General features: G+C 37.8%; 1 protein-coding gene and 1 non-coding gene across 2 annotated transcripts in view; one reads left to right on the forward strand and one right to left on the reverse strand.

Moving 5' to 3' along the window:
• The window catches only part of SIRT1 (sirtuin 1), a 60444-nt gene extending 44266 nt beyond the window's left edge, over positions 1 to 16178 (reverse strand). Inside the window, exons 1-2 of the mRNA XM_064488124.1 lie at positions 16086 to 16178; positions 11090 to 11189 (exon numbers count right to left, since the gene is read on the reverse strand). The gene's annotated coding sequence lies outside the window, so the exon portion shown is untranslated. The remainder of the gene's footprint in view (positions 1 to 11089; positions 11190 to 16085) is intronic.
• A 1760-nt stretch (positions 16179 to 17938) lies between these two features.
• On the forward strand, positions 17939 to 18070 carry LOC116156106 (small nucleolar RNA SNORA71). The gene has a single exon (XR_004139971.1). It is a non-coding gene; the product is annotated as a small nucleolar RNA SNORA71 (small nucleolar RNA).
• Positions 18071 to 18319: the final 249 nt, after the last annotated feature.

Genomic DNA, 18319 nt, shown 5'->3' on the forward strand with positions numbered 1-18319 from the left:
AATGTTTTTGAATGAATCATAACTGTATAACTTCATATAGCCAAGTAAGTATTTGTACTAATGCCTCGAAGGAAGAGACAGAAGCTCAACAGAGAAAAGATGAATTAATATTCTCTTTTATGGCTACCAATTCCTAATGCTGGGAAGCCCCTTGAACAGTATTTACTCCCTCAAAATACTTTTCCATACCTGAGAGATAATGGTATAAATCAGAATGATTTGCTATAGTCTAATGATTTTTCCTAGCATTCATGTGGCAGAAATTTCTCTGTGGTTACATGGTAAATATAACGGGCTAATTTCAGGTTAGTAAGTGAGGTTCCATGGTAATAGCTTCCCCTCTGAGGAAATATTGGTGCAGAAGATTTGTACTTACCTTGGGGATTTCTGAAGAGGGCACTAGCTCAAGTTCAAAGACACAGGAAAGACCTCTAAACATAACCAAAGTACATTATAATTATTATCCCAGCTCCTGAAGAATTCAGAGATGGACAGAAATCCAGGTGATAATGTTTTCATGGAAATACTTCTGCCACTTACACCTCTTATATGGGGCCCTCTGATACTTCACTGAACTTTTTGATGTTACCACTTATTTTTATAAGTTCAAATAATACCAAATATGTTTGATTTAAAACTTTATTGAGTCCTACTTTTTAATCCACTTCACCACAAGTATTACTTCTCCTTGAAATCTTCACTTACTTTCATTTTTAAATATTTATCTTTATTTCTATAGAAACTGGTACATGATATTTTTATTTTACACATCCAGAACTGTAATAGTTATTTGTACATTTGTATTATTTCACTTATTTGGTATTAAGCTCTTTAAGGATATTAGTTATCTTTGTATTTAGTCTTCAACCAATCATTTAATCAATACTATGAAGTATCCACAAATATTGCACAATGTGACACATAATAGAATATAAACATGGACAAGAGATATATAGTTCCTGATCATATAGAACTTGGGGAATATACTGTTTATCATTTACATAAAAGGCTTTTTATTAAGTATTTGTAGAATGTATATGAGAAAACTTTTTTTTGTGGTAGGTGGGATTTTAAAATACATCCGTTGTAATCGTAATTAAAATAAAAGCTAGTTGGACTGTGAATCTACCAAATAACTAAGTTAATAAATGATCACCTATATCCACGATAAAAGTGGTAAAGAAATAAAGTAAATAATTAAAATCACAGTTAATCTATCTTTTTTTATGGAAGGAAAATAACTATGACTGTTAAGTATCACCTGCAGTAATTGGTAAAATTCCCAGACAGCCAATACCTCGTCCTAGGATGCATACTACTTTCTGAAACAAAATTATCCCCCTGATGTTGTGGGTTCATTAGCTGTTGATTCAGATATGATAAATCTGATTAAGAAAAAAATTATAAGGGTGTAGCATATAACATAGGTCACTTAAAGTAGCCAAATAAGATTAAATTACCTTTGGTCTAATATAAATTAATCTTTTTAAAATTATAAGTGATAAAACATGATCCTAAATCTAAGGCTTTCATTACTTTATTTACAATAATGCAATATAGTGTACAACTAAAATTATGTTATTTATAAAGTTAGAGATATGATAAAAGATGTGGCATTCCTAAGCATACTGATGTGTGCATAATCGTCTCTAGTATTTGCTTTTTAGGAATAGTTAAATAAGGATTATGAAATGATTCTGTTAATTAAACATGAATCCAGAAATTATTCTATTAATTTTTCTGGACATCATCATCGTATTTCCTATGTGCTTAGCAAAAAGAAAAAGTTATCTAATGCTAAAAATTAATCCATTGTTCCAGCCACTAAAATATGATTTTGTTTCGGTAATAGGAGGCAGAAAATATCAAACATTCCAAAAGTAGAAATAAGATGAAGATGGTGTGGTAGGCAGAATTCTAGAATGTCCCCCAAGATTCCTGTCCTGGTGTACCTTCTATCATCTCTTGAGTATAGGTGGGGCCTGTGAATATGATGGGATAGCTATTCCACTTTTTATGTTAAATTCTGTAAGCCTGTTTTAGCTGACTGGTGAGTCTCTTTCTGGCTTTGAAGAAGCTCCTATGTTTTGACAGTGCTTATGAGAGGGCCACCAAGGAACTGAAGGGGCCTCTAGGGTCAGAGAGTGGACCCAGTTGACAGCCAGCAAGAAAGCTGGGACCTCAGTCCTACAACCAAGCTAAATTCTGGCAACCATTAGTGAGCTAGAAGAGGATTCCCATCCTTAGATGAGATTAGACCCCCAGACTATACCTTGACTGCAGCCTCTGAGAACCTGAGTAGTGGATCCAGTGAAACCCTGCCAGGACTCCTGATCTGTGGAAACTGCAATAATATATATATATTGCTTTGAGCTTCTAAATTAGTGGTTCACAGTATAAGCAGATAGGGTAGGGGGTCTCTGGGGAAGGAGGACTAGGCATGGCTTTTTTGACATAAGATAAGTCATTTTTGAAGCAGGGAGGGTATAGCTCAGTGGTAGAGCACATGCTTAGCATGCACAAGGTCCTAGGTTCAATTCCCAGTACCTCCATTAAAATAAATAAACGAAAACCTAATTACCTCCCCATTTCAAAAATGAAAGAAAAAAAAGAGAAGTCATTTTTGGCCTAAGCCATTTTATAATCTAAGCCTGGCCACAGTGCTTGCCCTTGAACAGGTCTCAGTAAGAATGATCATAAGGGAAGTGAGGGAATGCAGGAAAAAAGAAAAAAGCAGTCAAGAAATAATAGTTCAACAATAAATATAGTCCTAGTTACTCCTCAAGGGATATACACATATAACAATCAGACATTGAGTTCTGCAGGACTTAAGACCCCTACCCAGCTGGAGGATGGTAAATACTTGCTAAGACCCCAGACTGGTCTGAACCTAAGGAATCATGATGTTCACCATTCTGGACCCTCATGACTTCATTCAACTAAAGGTTGGATTCTGGCAACCTTTGCCCCAGTTCTATACTAAATTCTCTTCTGCTCAAGCCCCTTCATGAATATGCATTGTTTCTTTAGCTTAAAATTTCCGTAATTTGGCTCTTCAAGGAGACACTGCTTTGGGAAAGACCTCTAGTGTTCTCCTCACTTGCAGCAAGTAGTAAATCCTTTTTCTCCTGCTCTTTGGCTTGGTTGTGTCTTTTGCCTCAACACCCAACAAGAGATGAACCCAGTTTTTGGGTAACAATGGTAACTTTTCATGCAATATAGAAAACTAACAGATGGTCTATTGTAAAGTAATAAATATTTTGGATGTGATTTAATAAAACATGCTATAACTATGGCATTTAATAATCCACACAGAATCCAAAAGAAATTATATAAAATGTTTATCTATGGGTTTTATCCAATGTCAAAAACTCTTGAAAAATTTGGTACTCCGAGGAAACTTTGTATTTATATTTAAAAGAATCAGCCTTACTAACCTGTACTGCTTCAGCGAATCAATTGTTTTCTTCCCAGCTAATGACATATCCTGAGGATCAGTGCTGTAGTATACGAGAATTTTTAAAACTTAAATTTATAATAAAAGCTATTTAAAGTCTTTCAATAATTCTTACTGAAGTTCTCTTCGCTTTCCCCAGACTTTCTTTTATGAACAGTGCATTCTTGAACAACAGTTGAAGGATTAAAAAAATGAGGTTGTTAAACAAGAATCATCACTGAGAGAGGAGGGAAGGGGGCAGGACGCAACCCGTAAAGGAATGACACAGCAACTTAGGATAGGACAAAAGCTGATTAAAACCTGGTTAGGCTCAAGATGGCAGAACATTCAACTCTCAGTGGACCTTGAGGCCCAAATGGCAAAAGATTCAACTTTCAGTAGAACTTTAGCTTCATTATATGCTCACTGAAATGTATTAGCATGCTAAACAGCACTCCCATAGGTGCCATGACAGTTCTGAGGCTAAACATAAAAGGTCAAAAATTGGTCAGTGGCCCAATTCCTGGGCCCTTTCCCAAAGTAGTTGGAATAATCCTCCCACTTGCTAAGATCAAAAATTGGGTGATGGCCCAATTCCTGGATCTACACCTCCCCACATCTTGTGGCCAACCTCAATTTCCTAGACAACACCATGCTCTGGGGCCACTTCTCGCCTGCCCTGGCACTTGCTCTCTGTCTCTGTCTCTGATTCTCTCCCTCTCTCTCATCTTTGAAGATGGCCTGTGCTGTATAGAGTGTGTATCTACTTTTACTTTAAACTGAACACCTCCACTCCTTGTGGCCTCTCTGGCCACCCTCTGTCTATGCACTCCCTTAATAAATCTACTTTCACTCTACTATGGCTCTCTCTTGAATTCTTTCCTGAATGAAGCCAAGGAGCCTCACCTGATGGGGCATGTCCCAGGGACTCGCCTGAGACCTGGGACATGGCCATCTTCTCACGCTCCATTTTCTTGCAACACCACCACTCTCATTGTCCGCAGTGATTTCAGAATATCCCAGGGAGAAACACCCCATTTATAAATCAGTGATGCACCTTGGACTGAAATATGTTTAAGTCTGGGGAGGGCTGGAAGCTAAGGAGGATATACAGCACCTTGATGAAACATTAAAGGGGCCACTTCCAATGGTCTATTTGTATGGCATCTTAGATGTACTCATGCTTGGGACATTGTTACATTACAGTGATGTTTAGGATGGAGGTGGGGAGTCTTTTCTTTGTAAGGCAGGAGAAATGCTGTTGTGAAGGGGAAATGGGGAAGAACAGTCTGAGGCATGCTATGGACAGGTACAGTGGAGGGCCTGGGGATAGAATTTTCTTAAAATTCTATGTAGCTACATGCCTTGGGAAATATTTCAAGTACTCAGTTTGAAGACCCTGGCCCTAAAACCTGGGTTCCTCCTTATATTCCTTTCAGTCCTTCCTTCCCTTAGCATTCACTGGGCAAGGCAGGTAATAGAAAGTAGACAATGAGCTCCCAGTGTCCTCCAAGACAAGAGACTTCTGTGGGAGAAATAGTGTTCCTCTCCCTGGACAGGGCAAGATAACCAGAGTCAGATTCTTGCTTCTTAATTCTCAGTAATTTGTTTCCAGTAAGAAGATCTTTTACCACCTCAGTACTTCAGCAAGGCATATTACCATGTGAACTGAAGCACTCTCCTTTAAGCATACAACATAGATTTGTTGAACACCTATTCTGTGCTTCGTTGGGGGAGGGGATGCTGAGATGAGGCAAGTTCCTGAGTTTCAGCAACTCACAGTCCAGATGGGGAAACACACTCATGTTTAGAAGACTCGGACACAGGATCATTTTGTTTTAAACGTCTATGCTCCTGAAGATCTCACCTCAATTCAAATGTCATGTTTTCCAAGACTAATTTGAACCACAGTCTGTGGTGAAATAATTTTTGTTTAGCAGCTCAAGTAACAACAATGTCTGCAACTGACTCAGCTTCCCAGCTTTGAAATCATGTAATTCTTGGTGAATTTTTAAAGTTAGGAAGTGTGCATTATCTTGTCGACTGAAATAAATACGCAGCCTAAAATTGGAGAGTTATGTTTTATTTGGTGGGAGGACTTGAACCAGGATGACAGCCTCTCAGAGCGCTCTGAGGGACTGCTCTGAAGAGGTAGGGGAGGAGCTAGGATATATAGGAGCTTTACAACAAAGATCAGGTAGTTGGAACAATAAAAGATTACCTGTTATCTAAAGAAAAACAGGCATCTCAAGTTAAAGAATTTAGTGCTTTTCTATGTATGGGAGGAAGCAAACATTTGGGCTCATTGAATTCATTCCTTTGACAAGCATCTAGCTATGTAGGTCCAGTATCTTGTCCTTTATTATTCTGAGTCTGCTCAGAGTGCACCATTGTGAGTGGCTGCAGAGGCCAGGCTGCAGGCTTGTCTTCACTGTGGGAGGTGGCAGCAGCGGCTGATGACTTGATGGCTTCAGCATTCTTTGTTTACTGGTATGGTTTGCAGTATTTTTCATTCACAATCTTCATATTTACATATTCAAAAGGATATTTTGTAACAGTCTTATACCATAGGACTTCACCATTTTATAATTCGTATTCTCAAACAGTGCCTCTGCTTTTCGTTAGAGGAAGAAAAGAACTGTAACCAGTTGAATGTGTTTTAAGGACTTTCTGTAAATTAAACACTGTTACTTGGAGATGTGCCCAAGACACCTGGTAAGTGGGCAACAAATGAGTATTGCAACAACAACAAAAAGAAAAATCAAAGAAAAAGGAAATAAAAAGGAAAACAAATGAGCACTGCAGTGAACTCTCTGAGCACACTGTATACATGTGGTGGAAATGAGACAGTTTCAGAAAATCCCCGACAAGTTCTGGGAGACATTTTTTTTAGCAGGGGTTGAGGGGCAAACGTTATACCTAAAAACAAAACAAAACAAAAAAACAATGGGATGGAAAGAGGCCTTGCCTGAGGCTCAAATGGGCTCAGGACAGCCCATCAAACTGGGATTTGCACCCCCTACTCTCCCATCAGACCTGCAGGACAAAGAGGGTGGAGGAGGAGGTTTGTTCTTTTCTCTCACATTCCCTCCCCCTCAGACCAAAGGGAGCTGGATATAGGAGACACAAAACTTGAACCAAGTCAGCTGGAAGAGGGTCAATAAGAAAACACGCCTAAGAGAAAGCCCAGGGCCTTGTCAAGAGGAAGGGGACACTGAACCATAGGAGAGTTATATCCAGAGGGCAGACGTCCCAAAAGCAGAGGTGGGGAGCTGGTTGATTCCATGTCAGCACTAAGACTAAAGTAAGACCTGGGGATTGGGAGGGTTCTGATATCTAAATCTTAATGTAGCATTTTAAAGTTTACTTTAAATAATCCAAAGAACCCTTATTATGCAAAATGCTCAGTAAATCTTTGAAGGTCGTCATTTTAAAGACAGAAGAATGGAATCCAGGTGGAACTGGGCAGGCACTGATTTTCAATCTTGGCTTCTCTCTGGGGAGCTCTTAAAAATCAGGATGCTGGGGCAGCACCTCAGTCTAATTACAATGGAATTTCTAGGGGTTGGACCTAGGCATTAATATTTGTAAACCTGGTCAGCTGATTCTAATATGTAATGGAGCCCCACCCAAAGGCTCTTTTGGAGAGTGCTGGGATGCCCAGTTCTTAACTTTCCAGGCAGATGATCTTTGCATTTAAGTTAATATATTTTATTTATAAGTCAGATTGTTTGATTTAGTCTGTGATAAGAACTCAATGGTAGATACATTAGGGCATAACTGATATTTAGAGCGTATATTCCACAGGCGCTATGTAGAAGCTATCATGTATTTCTTAATGGGCTTCCTTTGTTCCTTTTTCTCTTTTAGGGCAGGGAAGGGTTTTTTTGTTTGCTTGTTTTTTTAGAGCACGGAATTTTTTTTAATACTTAGTTTTTTGCTCGTTTAATTTTTTTAACGGAGGTACTGGAGATTGAACCCAGGACTTCCTTCACACCAAGCTCACGCTCTGCCACAGAGCTATACCACCCACACCCCTGGCAAAGAAGTTTTAAATGAAGTAAATGGTACTCTGAGGCCTGAGAGACTCTAACTTAATCTTTCTGGGCCTTAGGTTTTTTTTTTTTTTTTAATTTCCGTAACCTCAAACTTCATGTAGTTTGAACTGTGAACCTGCTTCACTTAAGTAACTGCAGTCACAGTGGTCATTATTTTTCAATGAAGGTAAAGTGTACATACAGTGATACACACAAATATTAACTTGCATTTTGATGAGTTTTTAAATGAATACAACTGTCTAACCACCATTCCAGTCAAGATACGGAATGGGAGAGGATATAGCTCAAGTGGCAGAGCACATGCTTAGCATGCCCACGGTCCTGGATTCAATCCCCAGAACCTCCTATAAAAATAAATAACCTAATTACTTCCCTCAAAAAAAAAATCACAATACAAAGATATGGAATAGTTCTATCATCCCAGGAAGATTCTTTATGACCTTTCCCTTTCTCTCCATAGGCAACCAGACTGCTCCTTGTGGCCAGAAAGGTCCTGCATCCCTCTTAATCCTCCAGCATTGTCTTCTGACTCTGCCCCCAGCTCATTATGATGATGTCCCAGAGACCCAAGTCTCCTTTCCCAGCTCCCTCCTGCTCAGGGACTTGGCTCAGCTGTATTCCCTGGTTAACTCCTACTCACCTTCAGGCACTATCTTAAATGTTACTTCCTTTCAGAGGCATTCCTTGGTGTCCCAATTCGAAATTAGAGTCTCCCTAGGTTCTTTTCATTTCTGCCACTATCACAATTTGTAATTACATATTTATACATATTTATTCTACTTTAAAATTGTCCCTCTCTTTCACTCTACCCACAAGGGTAGAGGTCATGCCTGTTTTGTTCACCACTGTATTCCCAGCCTCTAGCCCAGAGCCAGAAACATTAGGTGTCCAATGAATATTTGTTAAAATAAATGAATGAACTAGTTTAATTCCATTCTTGAATCTACTGAGTTGCAAAGTGAGAAAAAAGGGATGGAGAGAAAGGGAAGAAAGATGTGGGGAAAGGGATTTCAAAATGTAGAATAGATAAACAAGATTATACTGTATACCACAGGGAAATATATACAAGATCTTGTGGTAGCTCAGAGCAAAAAAAAATGTGACAATGAATATATGTATGTTCATGTATAACTGAAAAATTTTGCTCTACACTGGAATTTGACACAACATTGTAAAATGACTATAACTCAATAAAAAAGTTAAAAAAAAAAAAAAGAAAGATGTGGAGAGATGAGGGTGAGATTCCGATGGAGACTGCTCCTCCTTTAATCTTGAGTAGTGAGAGCAAGGAGTTTATTACATGCAGCAGTGGAAAGAACACTTGGGAAGAAGTCAGGTCACTGGGCTTGGTGACTTCTCTAGGCCTAGACCCCAGGCTCCTCAGTTATCAAATGCAGGAGCTGGACTAGAAGATTTCATCAGTATTGCCTCTCCTCTATGCACTGCGTGGAAATATATGAGGGTATTTTGCATGGTCACAATAACTGGAGACCACTATTGGCAGTTATTAGTTTGGAGCACCAGGAATGTTAAATGTCTTACATTGTGTGAGATAGTCTTCACTCTGTATTATCCAAGATATCAGTATTGAGAAACACTATAACACAATTCTATGAAATCTACTAGGCATGGCCTGTGGTTCCTCATTTTGTGATACTTCATAGACTGTCTTCCAGGTAAAAGCTTATTGCATTTAAATTACCTTACTTAGAAAATTATGTATTTATAAGCCAGATTGCTTGCTTTAGTCTGTGATAAGAACTTAAGGGTAGATATATCAGGGAATAATTGATATTTGAGGTATATATTCCACAGGAACTATGTAGAAAGTATCCATTTATTTGTTTTTTTCCTTAAAGAGCACAGTTGTTTTATATGAGTTGGTAAACATGTCCCCAAGAAATTCAAAGAGCTTGATGCCATTTTACTCTTCCTTAGTAGATGTGTAGGTAGAAGTCAGTTTACATTTGGGAAACTATTATGGACTGAATATTTGAGTCCCTCCAGAATCATACATGGAAGCCCAAACCCTCAGTGTAACGGTATGTGAAAGTGAGGCCTTTGGGAGGTAGTTAAGTTTAGATGAGGTCGTAAGGGTATAGCCTCCATGGTGGGATTAGTGTCCTTACAGGAAGACTTTTTATTAGAGGAAGAGGCCAGGGCTCCCTCTCTCTGCCATGTGAGGTCAGTGAGAAGGTGGTCATCTGCAAGCCAGAAGAAAGTCCCTTACCAGGGAACCAAATTGGCTGACACCTTGATCATAGACTTTCCAGCTTCCAGAACTATGAGAAATAAATTCCTGTTGTTTAAGCCACCCAGTGTATGGTATTTTGTTATGGCAGTCTGAACTGACTAATACAGAAACTAAGACTCAAAGAAGAAAAACATTAAAATTACACAGAAAACCCTCCTGTGGCAAGGGTGGTGTTTTTAGTGTTGTGCTTCCTAGCCTAATGTTTTACCCATCAGAACGGACTCTTAGTTATAGTAATTAAGGAGACTGTTTGCTAAGTGTTGTCTCATCTTCATAATTCTAAGGCCCTTGCCTACTGTAAAATTTTATGTTGTTAAAAAAAAAAACACGCTGGAAACAGCACAAATGTCCATCAACTGACAATATGGATTTTAAAATTCATATCCATATAGTGGAATATTATTTGCCCATCAAAAGGAATGAAGTACCAATGCATGCTACATGAATGAATCTTGAAATCTAGTTAAGTGAAAGAAGCCTGTCACAAAAAAACCCACTATATATATTATATAATTCCATTCATATGTAATATCCAGAAAAGGCAAATCTATAGAGACAGAAAGTAGATTCGTGGTTTCATAGGGCTGAGGGTAACAGGGGGATAGAGGAGTGATATTGAAAGGGTATAGGTTTCTTTTTGAGGTGATGTAAATGTTCTAAAATTGTAGTGATGGTTGCACATCTGTACAATTGTGCTGATGTTGTAAATATACTAAAAACCATTAACTTATATACTTTAAATGGGTGAAGTATATGGTATATGACATATATCAATAAGGCTATTTTTAAAATATGAAAAAGTATTCAACTTCATTCATATTTACAGAAATGAAAATAAAAACAATGTTTTTCATCCATCAGATTGACAAACATTTTCAAGTCTATAAAATTTAGGACTTGGAGAGGGTGTGTGGAAAAGTTGGTGCCCTTGTACACTGCTAGTGGGAACAGAAATTGAGGCAACTCTCTTAGAGGGAAATTTGTTAAGATCTTTCTCAACCTAATATACATGTATCTTTTGATTAAGTCATTTCACTTTCAGGAATTTATTCCATTGTTCATCATCAAGCATAAAAATGATTATTGCAACATTGATTACAATAATAAAAATTGAAAATAACCAAAAGTCAATTAATAGAGAATTGAACAAAATAAATTATAAATCCATATAAATTATGAATAACATGCAGCCAAGAATGAAGGTATAATAAGTAACAATATAAGTAACAATATAAGTAACACACTACTGTTTTGTGAAAAAAGAGAAGACATAAGAATAAAATATAGATGTATGTGTATATTTGTATAAAGAATGCACAATAAAGTAATATAAATGGTTACCTGGTTGAGTGGGAACTAAGTAGATGGTGGATAGAAGTGGAAGTGAGACTTTTCACTGAATATTTTTTTACATTATTTCTGAGGCTTCTGAATATCTAACCTAAAAGAAATTAAATTTAAAAATTAGTATATATATATGCATGACTGGGAAATTATGCTGTACACCAGAAATCGACACATTGTAATTGACAAATTAAAAAAATTAAGAATATGAATGAAATAAAATAAAGCTTATCCACACTAAATAAAATACAACTTGTACAAGATACATTAAGTGAAAAAAAAGTTGCAGAATAGTATGTACAGCACTCTTTCATTTATTTATTCAACTAACAGTACTTTTGGGTCCCTAATTTATGTTCTACATACTAGTGATATGGAATCAAATAAGGCAGCCAAAGTTCCTGCTATCACGGAGATTACATTTTAGTAGTGAGTAGCACAAAAACAAGGTAATTTCAAATCGTGATAGGAGAAAGTAAAACATGGTGATGCAGAGTGACTTGGGCTGGGGAATAGTTACTTGATGGGTGTCACAAAACACCTCTCTGAGGAAGTGACATATGAACTGATACTGAATGAGGATAACTTGAGAAGAGAGTGGTCTAGGAAGATGATGTAGTGAGCACAAAGGTCCTGAGGCTGGAACAGGTTGGCAAGTTTGAAGATCTAGAATATAGTCTTCATAGCAGGCAAAGAATGGTAGGAGATAAAGTCAGAGTGGTAGTCAGGGGACAAATAATGGGTTTAAATAAAAGAATAATACACATGTTTATATGTAAATTGAAAATATCTGGAAGGACACACAAGAATCTTACCAACATAAGTGGCTATTTTGTAGGGATGATGGTTAATAGGACTCTTTAATTTCCTATTTTCCAGTAGTATTTGGATTTTTTAAAATATTTAAAAACACATAATAAATATGCATCAAAGGAGAAAAGAATTTAACATGGAGTGTTGGGTAAGAATTTAGGAAAAGGAATACTGTACCCAGAAGCATGATGATTCCTTTGGTTCTAGTCCCCCTAGTGGCAGTCATGAGGTAGTGCTGGTGGCTGTGTCCAAGCACAAGCATCCCATTGTGAGAGCTAAAATTATCTTTAATGGAACTCTGAAATACTCAAGAGTTTGAATTCTTGAAATCGTGTAATCCTTGCCAAATGGTGGGTGGGGAAAACCAAAAATCAATGTAGTGATTGTTACAGTCACTTACTGTGTATCATGAAGCAGGGGCCAGTAAAGTCTTTAGATTTTAAAATTAAAACCTGAGGAAAACTCCAGTGCAGTTGTCTTACAATTGTAAGGCTTAGATATCCAGGCCCCATTCACCACTTCTCTGAGCCCTTGCTCAGGTCTTTACTGCCCTGTCTTTTCTCCACCTGGACAAGCTACATCTTCCACTCCTCTTAGTCAGTTCACCTCTTCTACAATAGCTTCCCCAACAGCTCACTTTGCCTCCTCCTTAAATCATCCCTTGGCATTTCGTGAACAGGATAAAAATAGCTGACATTTAGAGGGCTGTCACTGGGTACCAGATACCACGTTAACTAATGTTATCATGTTCAATCCTCAAATCAACCTTGTGAGGTGGTACTGTTACCACCCCCTTTGTATAGATGGAGGTCAACCTGAGGCACAGGGGCCATAAAGTAGGATCAGGGCCGGTGAGTTGGTAGCTTGGAATAGAATCCCTGTATGATTTTAGACTGCTTGCATTTAGCCATATAGTTTTTTATTTGGATAGATATTGAATATATAAACAGTGTAGATCATGGGTCATAGATTCAGGTGCATACAGGGACTAGGATGTAAGCACAGAGAATCTGATATAATTGTCTTTCTTGAATTTTTAAAAATTTTTATTTATATTTATATATTTTTATAATTAAAAACATTTTTTGGTTATTTTTTTGTTTTCAGTCTTTATTTTCTCAAAGGAATATGTCTTATATATCTTGCTCTATCTTCTGTTATTCTACATTTGATAAAAGTAAGGATCAAAAAATATTTTACTTTCCTCTGGACTTTATCGTAAAAATATAAGTGGTAAATGCCTGGCAGCTGACATCAGTATCAGAGAGCAACAGGGAGTTAGGACACTGTGACAAACTCAACAGCACAGGCCTCATCTAAAGGGGGATTCCCAGCTCAGCTCCAGACAAATGCTGCCATTGGGAATGGCTCATGAACCTCAAACTGTCAGATCTTCCAATTTCTCAAGAGGATGCAGAAGCTCGGAGTTTTATGCAAAACCTCCCAATTTTAGAATGCCAACCAATTCACAACATTTTAGGAACATGGTTTGGTAGAACTGATTTGATCAGAGGGTCACAAGTTCAGTCTTGTCTTTTTAATTACAATGCAAATTTCTTGTGAGGAAACACTAAAACAGATTTCTTTTATATCTCTCACAGTGCCAGGCACATACAGTGCTGAAAGATTTTTGCTGAGCCATGAAGCTGTTTAGGAGTATTAGTTTATATTTAGATTTCACTTCCTTTTGGCAAACATTCATCTGGCAAGCTTGGGCTTTCACAGAATCATATAGTAACTGTGAATTTATCACTGAATCAAATGGATTCTCTGAATTTTCCAAAGAGGATGATGGGGCCTAGGATACAGAAAGTATTCATTAAAAGTTTCTTGTTTTTATTTCATTCATGTATCAGATTAATATCCTTGCTCTAGGCCATACCTTGGTGCACATTATAATTACTGGGGGAAGCTTTTAAAAAAATACCCATGCTCCACCCCTAGAGACTCCATTTTAATTGGTTTACAGGAGGGTCCTGGCACCAGTATGTGTGTCTGTATGTATATACAAATATGTATATACATGTTTATGTGTGTGTGTGTGTATGTGTGTGTGTGTGTATATATATATATGTGTGTATATATATATATATATATATAGTCATTCAGCAGGTGATTTTAATGCATAGTCAGAGTAGAGGATCACTGGTCTAGGTTCTAAGAATCAGGACTCATAGGACTGGAGAATCACAGATCTTACTGCCAGAAGTTATCTCATGAATTATTTGGCCCAGTTGCATACCCTTAAGTCACTATTTTCCTAAAACTACCATCATATCTGATTTGACTACTATATTACCAATATACTCCAATGTAATTCTATTTGAGAAGGGGAAAAAGCTAAAATGTCAGAGAGATATTTACATGCTTATTTCCCAAACATAATCAAGTGACTGTTCAAGGAATTTTGTTGTCTAAAAGAAATGTTATAGTAATAGGAGGCCCAAACTAATAACTTGGTGACTTTCTTTTACTAACAAATGGCATATTAACCACTTTTATATGATCATTAAAAATGAATTATCTGAGCAAAAAAAATGAATTATCTTTTAAAGAGAAAATATACACACACACAGTAAAAATGCAAAAGGTATAGAAGTATAAAGTTTACCTCCCATTCCTACATTCAGGCCATTAAGTCCACCTCCCTGAAGGCAACTACTCATGGATTTCTTGTGTGTCTTTCCAGAGACATTATTTTTATAGTTTAAAAAAAGTTATTTATTTGGCTTCAGATAGGAATCTTTACTTCAGTCAATCTCCTTTTTGACAGAGCCTTTAATATTTCCTTAAGAGTAAAGGTGCTAAGATTAGAGGGGGAAAGAATGATCCACTGTGAGTGTTAGAGCTTGAAAGGATCTTAGAGTCATCCTGTCCTTTGCTATTCCAAGTGTGGTCCTTGGATTAACAGGGACTTCAACCGGGGGCTTGTCAGAAATGCAGAATCCCAGACCTCACCCAGAATTCCTTATGCAGAAGTTGCATCTTCCCCAAATCACCAGGTGATTCGTGTACACTTTTAAGTTTGACAATCATTGCTCTGGTCTGATAGCCTCCTTCACAAATCAAGGAAGTGTGGCTCAACAAGGAGGTAGGGGAGAGTTGATGCTAATAATCAGGTCTCTTAACAGCCTTGTCGAGTGCAGTTTATGATATGCCAAAATTCTGGCCAGGTAATTTTATGTAGCGTTTTTTATGCATTTTCTTCACTATGAGCTTTGGAATCAGAAACAGTAGGGTTCAAATGCTAGCTTTACCAATGGCATAGAGTAGGGGCTCAATAATCGTGACTATATTTCCTGTTATTCTCAAAGATTAACAAACAATTTTTAGAGTGATTTTAGGTTCACAGCCAAATTGAGCATAGAATTCGCATATACCCGCTGCCCCCGACCATGGATATCCTCAAACATTAACAAAGGGGTTACTAGCATTTCTCGTTGTGCTTGATTAAAACTTTAGTGATTCAACAGCCTTTAAGGAATCATTTACAAATTCTATTTTATGTCTAACTTAACACCAAGACTCCTTTTTCTTTTCTTTTTTTGGGGCTGTAGGTTTATTTATCCATGTATTTTTAGAGGAGGTACTGGAGATCGAGCCCAGGACCTCGTGCATGCTAAGCATGCGTTCTACCACTTGAGCACTACCCTCTCCCCTCTTTTTTTTTTTTTTTTTTAAACATATCCTGTTCTTGTCTCAGAATGATGTTTTGCTCTGGCAGCCAGGGAGGGACTGTAACATAGGGAGGCTAAGGTCTTGACAGGTTCTTTCCATCGGATCTTATGCTGGAACGGAGCAGGAGATTCTGAGGAAAATAAGTTAAGAGGTAGGAGCTAAATCTGAACCAATGCCTTTTTATCAGAGAACACAGCTGGTGTCCAGGATCTCAGCCTAAGTGGGCTAGCGGGGGCCTGTGCAGTGTGAAATCAGAATGAATGGCTGCAGGGAGTTTCTGAAGCTTTCGCTTTGGAGCCTTGGAGCCTCGGGTTCCGAAGAACAGCAAGGGTAAGGTGCCAATTTGCTATCCCACTAGAGAACTTGGAGCGAGACTGGAAGCAAAACGGAAAGGCAGGGGAGCTGCATGTCTGAGGACTCTGGGGGAGGCCGCGTGGAGCCCACCTACCGGCTGCCTCATTTCTGTCCTCGCTCAGAGCTTCTGGGGCTTGTAGACTCTTACCTTTCAGCTTTTCTCCTTTTCATTTGAGCTGAGTTGCAGTTTATTTTTCCTTCCCGCTTAAACTCTATGACACTTGCTGTTAAAGAAAGGCACTTCCGGAGAGGTTTCCTGGAGGCCGGAAGTAACTGGGACGTCCGCGGTTGCCCGGCAGTTTCCGCGATGCCTTATAGGAGTTGTAGTTCACCGACTGGCAACGCCTCTCGGCGGGAGGAGACTGGGCTGTTTTCCGGGTCCCGTGGATTCGGAGGTCGGGCTTGCAGCGTTCTCAGGTGCAGACTTCGTTTTAGTAGTTCTGTGTGACGTATACGATATATTTTGTAATATGTATTTTTTTTAGGGTTTTTTTTTTCAACCAGTGAATAAAACAAATTGTATTTGCTCTTTTAAGAAAGATACCAGACAACAAGGTCCTACTGTATAGCCTGGAGGAGCTATACTTAATACCTTGTAATAGCCTATAATGAAAAAGAATATGAAAAGGTATATATGCTTATAACTGAATTACTATGCTGTACACCAGAAATTAACATAACATTGTAAACTGACTATACATCAATTAAATTAAAAAAAAAGGTGTACCAAAATGTATAAAAAACAGAACAAAAGTGATGGGATGACTATTAACTTCATATAAATAGTTCAGAAAGATATAAACTGAAACTAAAAGCCTCTCTTCTGCACTTGCCCAGCTCCCTCCCTAAAATGGAAAATACCTGTATGGTTTTTAAAGAAACAAATCTTTATGTAAATGTACATACAGTTGACACTTAAACAACACGAGTTTGAAATGCATGGATCCACTTATATACGGTTTTTTCAATAAGTACAAAAGTTATTAAAAAGTACACAAAAGAGTAATGCTATCATCCTCTTTTCAACCTTCCTGCTTCATTTGATAATCCATCTTAGAAGTCTTTCCATACCGCACAAAAAGAGCTATCTTAATCTCTTTTTAATGGCTGTAAAGCAGTTCATTCCACAAATACCATAATTTATTCATGTACTAATCTCTTCTCCACCCAGTCAAGGGGCATTTTGGTTGCTTCCAATTTTTTTTCTGTTGCAAAGAATTTTACAATGACCGCCTTGAATATATTTTGTTGTAAATCCACAGGGTAAATTTGTAGAGAAAAATTGTCCAGTCAACAAGATATATGCTTCATAAAAGTTGATAAGTACCACCAAATTGCCAAATTGTACCAATTTACACTCTTACCTGACAATGTATGAAGGTGTTTACTTCCTCACTTCTGCTCTAGCATTGGGTATTATCAAACTAGAAATTTTTCTTCTCTGAGAGGTGAACAATTTATCTTCCTTTGAGTGATTAGCAGTTTTATAACTATGAAAGAAGCTGCACTTTTATTAATATGTTTATTGAATAAAATATGTTTATTGGCTGTTTATAGTTCTGAAAGTAGTCATGTTTTTGACCCAGTTTTACTATTGGCTTGCTAATCTTTTTCTTACTGATTTGTCTGCACTTTCTGTAAATTAGGAAAGTTAGCTTGTCCTGGGAATTGAAACTTTTTTAAAAAATATTTTTTTATTGAAGTATAGTCAAATTACAGTGTTGTATCGAGACTTTTTTCTTTGTACGTTATTTACCTTCCAGTTTTGCTTGTGTATTTTTTTCACACACATGTGTTTCATTTTTATGTAGTCACATTAAATTTTTTCTATGGCTTCTGAGTTATTTGGTTATCTGTAATTTATTTTGGTAAAAGGAGGAATGGCTCTAGCTTTATCACTTATCATTTGTTCAAAATATTAGCGAGTGGTCCCAGCATGATTTTTATTACCTTCATCATTAGAGAGACAAACCCAATGACCATTAAAAATATACCCTACTCCCCTGCATTCGAAAGAGATCGTGGGCTGCCTGTGCACTGGTCCTTGGTAGTGCGGGGAGAGGAATTGCTGAAAGTGTTTCCCCGTGTTTAAGGGTTCATCCTGTCCCTTTCAAATTCTGGAGCTTTCCCACACCTCCTCCCTGCCCCCACCTTTCAGATGCCTCCTGGCACCTGGTGTCTGTTGAGTGCCCTCTGTGCCTGGCTCAGTGCTGGCTTTTGTGAGACTTTAAAAGAGGAGAATGAGAGTAGGTTCTGCGACAGCTGTGGTCTTCTGACCCTGGTCTCCAATTTTAGCAGTTCTGTGTCCTTTACTGCCCGTGCTGGAAGAGATTACAGGCTGTCCATGCCCTGACCATTGGTAATGAGGGCAAAGGAAAAGTT

This window comes from Camelus dromedarius, chromosome 8, assembly GCF_036321535.1.
Source record: "Camelus dromedarius isolate mCamDro1 chromosome 8, mCamDro1.pat, whole genome shotgun sequence".
Classification (NCBI taxonomy): domain Eukaryota; kingdom Metazoa; phylum Chordata; class Mammalia; order Artiodactyla; family Camelidae; genus Camelus; species Camelus dromedarius.